This window comes from Plectropomus leopardus, chromosome 5 (assembly GCF_026936395.1).
Source record: "Plectropomus leopardus strain MGB_pleo_1.0 chromosome 5, ASM2693639v1, whole genome shotgun sequence".
Taxonomy (NCBI): domain Eukaryota; kingdom Metazoa; phylum Chordata; class Actinopteri; order Perciformes; family Serranidae; genus Plectropomus; species Plectropomus leopardus.
In genome coordinates, this window is record NC_142180.1 from 12,882,782 (window position 1) to 12,888,781 (window position 6,000).

At 40.1% G+C, this 6,000-nt stretch overlaps 1 long non-coding RNA gene across 1 annotated transcript in view; it reads right to left on the reverse strand.

Moving 5' to 3' along the window:
• LOC148189535 (uncharacterized) overlaps window positions 1-5,796 on the reverse strand; it is a 49,797-nt gene extending 44,001 nt beyond the window's left edge. Inside the window, exons 1-2 of the long non-coding RNA XR_015776523.1 lie at window positions 5,666-5,796; window positions 3,029-3,153 (exon numbers count right to left, since the gene is read on the reverse strand). This is a non-coding gene — a long non-coding RNA (uncharacterized LOC148189535). The remainder of the gene's footprint in view (window positions 1-3,028; window positions 3,154-5,665) is intronic.
• Between the last annotated feature and the right edge of the window lie 204 nt (window positions 5,797-6,000).

Genomic DNA, 6,000 nt, shown 5'->3' on the forward strand with positions numbered 1-6,000 from the left:
GTTTGGGCCTCTATTGTACAAATTAGAGAAATGTTAATGCTGTACAATGTACTATGATAGCAAAGAGAAGGCCATAAGGAAGGGTGATGCGAAAAAAAAGTATACTGAACTGTACAGAACCATGTCCTCAACCTCATCCAACACCTTTGGGATGAAGAGGAAGGCTGACTGCAAGCCAGGTCTTATCCTCCAATAATATATATATATATATATATATATGCTCTTGTGGCTGAATGGGAGCAAATGCCCCTGGCCAAGTTCTAAATCTTATGGAGAGCCTTGCCCAGAACAGTGGCGTATTATTAGTGTCTTTGGTTTTGGAATTAAATGTTGACCAATTACATATTATGGCTGCAATGCTCAGGTGTCAACATACTCTGGCTATATTGTGCATATTGGAAACCTATATGTGTAGGATTTAAACAACAATTGAGTTTACTAACACTGTTTAGATTCTACAGACACAGTCCAACAGCCTACACTTTATACAAATGAGATGAGAAACACTGCCATTATTGAGACACAACCTAGCTAGCTAATTTAGCCAGCTCTGTAGTTAATTAAGCCATGCTAGCTCTTTCAGAGGGTTTAGTGGTGGTGAAGATTATACTGTAAATGATGGGGGTATAAAGACAGGGCAGAAAACCCACATTTGAGGGGGCTGGTTAACATGCTGAGAAGGTGTCAAAATAACGGCTGCTTGCTCCAGGGAATTGTGTTCATTTCTGACAAAACAAACAGATGTCACATGTGTACTAAACATACCACTCCTCGGCCACAAACTCTTTCAACTCTCTGACTTCAAAGATGATGATCTAGTGCTTAGGTACTTTTGGTTTAGTTTGCATGTCTGAATGTGTTTGTTTTCAGAGTCTCTGCAGTTGTTAATTTGTGTTTGAGTGAGTCTGTAAATTTACACACAATTGCAAATACTGTACAAAGAAAAGTGTGTTAACAAAGTCTAACATCTGTCTTGTATTTACTCATACGCCCCAGATGTTGGAAACAGGGCTAGGTATGTAGAATGTAGATGTTTATATACAAGCTGCTTGAATCAGTTTTTCAAGCATATTTCTATTGAATGTTCAGAGGAAACCTTTTAAAAAATAGTGTTTGATTTCAGATATGTAACAAAGTTTTATAGGTAGATTTACAGTATTAGTCATCATTATCGCTGTTTGAGAAGGGCATTCATTCTGCAGTCTCCTGGGTGAAAGTCCAGGTCAGTTTGACCTAACCGCCTGCCCTTCTTTCCTTCTTATACAGACTTTCTCGCTCTTCACACAATGTCAGTTGCTCTTAGTCTCAAGTATTTCCGCAAACTGATTTGTGTTAGTTAGTTGAAAGCCCGGTTTGTCTCATAAAGACGCTAAAGGGAGCCTTTGGCATCGATACCACGTGCCAAGGAGTGTGACAAAGCTTCTACCAACAGGGAAATGAAAACATGCTTTTTCTCAATTATTTCATAAAAAAATATTTTAAAAAATCATCTGCCACTAAAAACTGTAGCATTTAAGTTTAACAAATGCCTTTGCTACATATACTATTTAGCTTACGAATTGTAATTATCTTAAAAGTATGACAATGACAGTATAAAAGTCTTCTTCTTTTTATTTACTGTAAACATTTCAAAGCAGTAGTTGGGCTAAATAAGACATGTAAATGCCCAAGAAGGGTGCAGTGACGCAGTGGCATGGTTCCAGAGTCATCAAGCTAATAGTTGCATTATGTCCAACATGCTGAAGAATGGATGCATATTACAATTGCTCACTAACTGAAAATCTATTAGGTAACCAATAGTTTCATATACTAACAGCCATGAGGGAGCCTTATAGCTTGAATATTTTGTAATATCTGATCTTTATCTGTGCTCAGTTTCAGACAGTAAGTGAACCAGCAGCCCTGCGTCTCAGACAGAGCAGCTGGGGAGGTGTGAGACTACTTTAGCTCGCTGCACCACATCAATCTCTCAGAGGCTCTAAGACATTCACACATTCATACAGCCACACATGCATGTATCACACTTGCACTCATACATACACCTGCCATGTTCTATAAATGCTACCATGTTAATATAACGTCAGGGATAATGGTTTAAGTTTTACCATTACAATGGCCTTGATATAAATAGTACGATGGTGCATACTGTAGCATGGTACTGATAATGGCACAGAATGGCATGCTAATATAACACTTGCCATAGTATTATGTGTCTATAGTGTGGTCGGCCATTGTATACATACTGTAGTACACAGTACTGCACTGGATAAACTATGCATGCCATGTTTCTACAGTAACCCAGAACAGACAAACCAAAGACCAGCTCTAGTTAGGACTATTCACGGCAGCCACCATAATTCTCCTTCACACCTTGCACACAAGATAAGTTTTAACCCTGCAAACTCAATGACTCGATGCCACTTAATCCTACAAACTAGACCTTTAAGGCATGAACTAAAAACAGAATGAAGCCAAAGTTACTGATCAGTATCACTACACGTCTACTTACAGAAAGAGCAGTGCTGTGATAAGTGTCCAGAGGAGATTTTTTTTTTAATACCACCAGCAGCAGCATAGATTTTGATAGACAGGTATTGGATAAAGATACAATAAAGCACTGGACTGCAAAAACAGTTTCCAGCAAGTCCTTCAAAGATACAGACAATAAATCTTCATAAAGCAGAAAACTTCAAGTATACAAGCATTTTAATAAGAACCATCCCACTGCCAACCACGAATCACGAGTGGCGAGACAAAATAAGTCGACAAGATTTAGAAATTGAAGGGAGAAAGTCATGGAACTAACTGCACAAGACAAAAAAAAGCATGAAGGTCTCCCATCATTTATGTGCAATCTTCACTGCGTCTTTTTAGGGTTGCTTCACTTTCATCCCTGTACACCACGGGGCCTTCAAGGGCCGCTCTTCTTGATTGTGTTGGTGTGTGTGTCTCTGTGTGAGTGTGTAATCAACTCTACCTTACTGTGTGGTTGGAAAAAACAAACAGAGAGAATACCATAAACACTCACCCTCCCTTGCATCGCCATGGTTTATGTCTCCAGTGGGCAGGGCACTGTCTCTCATAACGGTGGCACAAATTAACCTCGTAGAGTTGGAGTCAAACTGGAATGTGGGGTCCCCTCGGGGAAGATTCCTGAAGACAGAAAAAAGAGAAAGAAAAAGTGTTTTTCAAAATATATTTGTAATAGTACACAATACATTGCCACAGTTCTGGCTTTACTCTGAATATTTTGAGGTTTTTCTCCTGTAGGTCGGCTGTAACTTACAGTTTCAGAACCTTACTTGAGGGAAGATTTCTCAGAATATTGTTAGAATATTGATAGATAAGTAATAAGGCGAGTGGATTTCTGCTTGCACAGCAGTGGAGCAGTCAATACTGTCACTACGCTGCTTTTTGGCTTGTCTTGATGTCTAATTAGACTATTAGGGGCCTTTGGGGTTAGTTTAGGTTGTGTGAGTGAGCAAGGCCCCATCTACTTAAAACACAGTGACCACAACACTTTCCTCTGCTTCTCATCTTTTTTCCTTTGAAATACATTAATTTACTCTTTTGCTTACAGTTTGGTGGCAATCACTGGGCTACACAGAGCTTTGATATAACATGGCCATAGGTTCCCAATGACACTGCTGTGTTTTGGTTAGAGCCCCTGCTTTAATTTATTTTATTTCATTTTATTTTCATATTTGATTTCTTCTATTAGTGTCAACTCAAATGTGTGTTTTAACTGGTTAATCAATTATTCTGCTGGTTTTACTTGTGTGTTGTCACCTCTATTGGTTTGTTTATCTTTTTGTTTTTAGTTCAATTATTTATTCATATAAATTCAAATGTATAATCCTCTTTTAATGATCTACTTTTAGCATTATTATTTCGTTCAACTTCAACTTTTTCTTGTCAGTTCTGACTGGCATGTCTTTGTATCTTTTATTGGTTTATTCTTCATCTTGATTATTATTTTATAGGTTTTACTCTTACTTTTAATAGATTTGATTAGCTTTTATGTTCGGTTGCTGGCTTTGTTTTGTGCCTGCAATGTGTTCCTTGCACTTTGTACAGCACATTGCGCTTCAGCCTGGAATAAAATGTGCTATATAAATAAAATTTTGTTTGCTTGTTTGCTATGGAAAAACTTCTGCAGACTCATTTTAAAACTGAAAACCTCAGTCTGAGTGCTTTACAAATATTTCTCCAAAAGTTTACTCATTCTGGGGCAATTTACAACATATTATAGCATTGCACATGCTCTTGAATTAACTGTTGTTGTCCACTTGGCAGCAAAAGTTTCAAAATGAAGCCGTACAGAGAATGTGGTGGGACAAAGGCCATGAAGATCAGCAGAGCGAATATGCCTGAGCGCCCTGCACTGTCAAACTAGCACCTTGGAGCATTCAGTGTATTTGGAGAATGTGAGATGATTGCATTCAGAGGTTTTCATCAACATTGTCTCAGTGGAAGTACGACAGAGAGAGAGAGAGACAGACAGAGATTGGGGCGGTCGCTGGGGTCTGTAACAATCTTCATCTGATTTGTTTTTCCTCCTCTATCCTCACTGCCTTATCTATCTCTCTCATTGTACCTTTTCTGTCTGAGTAAAAATGTGAGCAGACTCAGATCATCAGGTTGCTAGGCAACGCTGGAAGTGTGCAGGCATGTAACATTGGGTTTTGGGTCTTGTTTTAGTTGGGCTTCTTACTGTTGGTCCTCTCACTTCCTCTCATCCTCCTCTGCCTTTTCTTTCATCTTCCTTTGTCCTTTCTTTTACTCCATTTCTTCTCCCTCCTTTCTGTCTGTGTGACTGCACAGTGGAGATTTCCGCACCCGGGAGAGATGTGCAGTGCTTCTAGCCAGCAGGAGCAGCAGCAGCCGTGAGCATTTATCAAAGCCGCGCTCCGTAATGACCACTCAGCAGTGGGGAAATTGAGCTGACCCCGAGGCCAAGCTGTTAGAGGGGACTGGTGGGAAGGCCAGCGGGGTCAGGCCATCCTTGTCCCACCCACTTAGTGGGCATTTAGCGCTGAACCATTAGTTTACTGTTTGGAGGCCTCACAGCTATCCACTGCACAGTACACACACACACATGCGCATGCGCACACGCACACGCACACACACACAGTGTGGACAACAGCCCCTCCGCCTAATCTTCAGCACTTCAATGTTTACCTGACATAAGTTGTAAAAGGAAAAGAGTCAAAGAAACCGAGGGGGTAAACTTTGTTGGCTGCCAGTAAATGCTTCGACTTGGCACTATCAGGAACTATTTCTCTGTTGTTGTACTGAAAGCAGGTCAAGACAATGTGGGCAAAGTAAATGTAGCTGTATTTTACATTTGGCATTCAACCATAGTGAAAATGGAATAAAAATGAGCTGTGATAAACACTGGGAGTCAATGCTATGACTTACGTTACATGTTCGGTTGCCCGACAGGGTGATTTTACAGGCTCCATGAATGCCTGAGCTCCATGTATGATTAGCTTTACACATGGCTGAAATAAGACTCTTTTCTCACAGCGTTTATTGTATACATTCAGTAAACACTGGTGGTCGCCGAATTTTCGCCTCGGCTGATGCCGATATGACACTTTAGAAGCTACCGGAACTAGCCACCAACAGGCCGAGTAGCCTCTACCTGTCACAGGAGACATACCTTACCGACAGCTCCGGAGAAAGCAGGTCCCCTCTGCTGTGTGAGTGTTTTCAGTGCTCTGTTCTTCATTTTAAAGTGTATTTTCTACCACGTTTTTGCCTGGACCGAGAGGGCTGGTTACGGACTTCAGCAATGTTACTGCAAGAGCGAACGTCTCATACAGCCACTTCCTGTTACAAATTAAAAGCCCTCCTTTCAAAATAAAAATCTACGCTCACAATTTTATGACTTTATTCTGGTAAAATTATGACTCCGTTCTCGTGAAATTGCAACTTTTTTTCTCATAAAACTATGACTGAATTCTCATAATATTATGAATTTATTGTCATATTGTT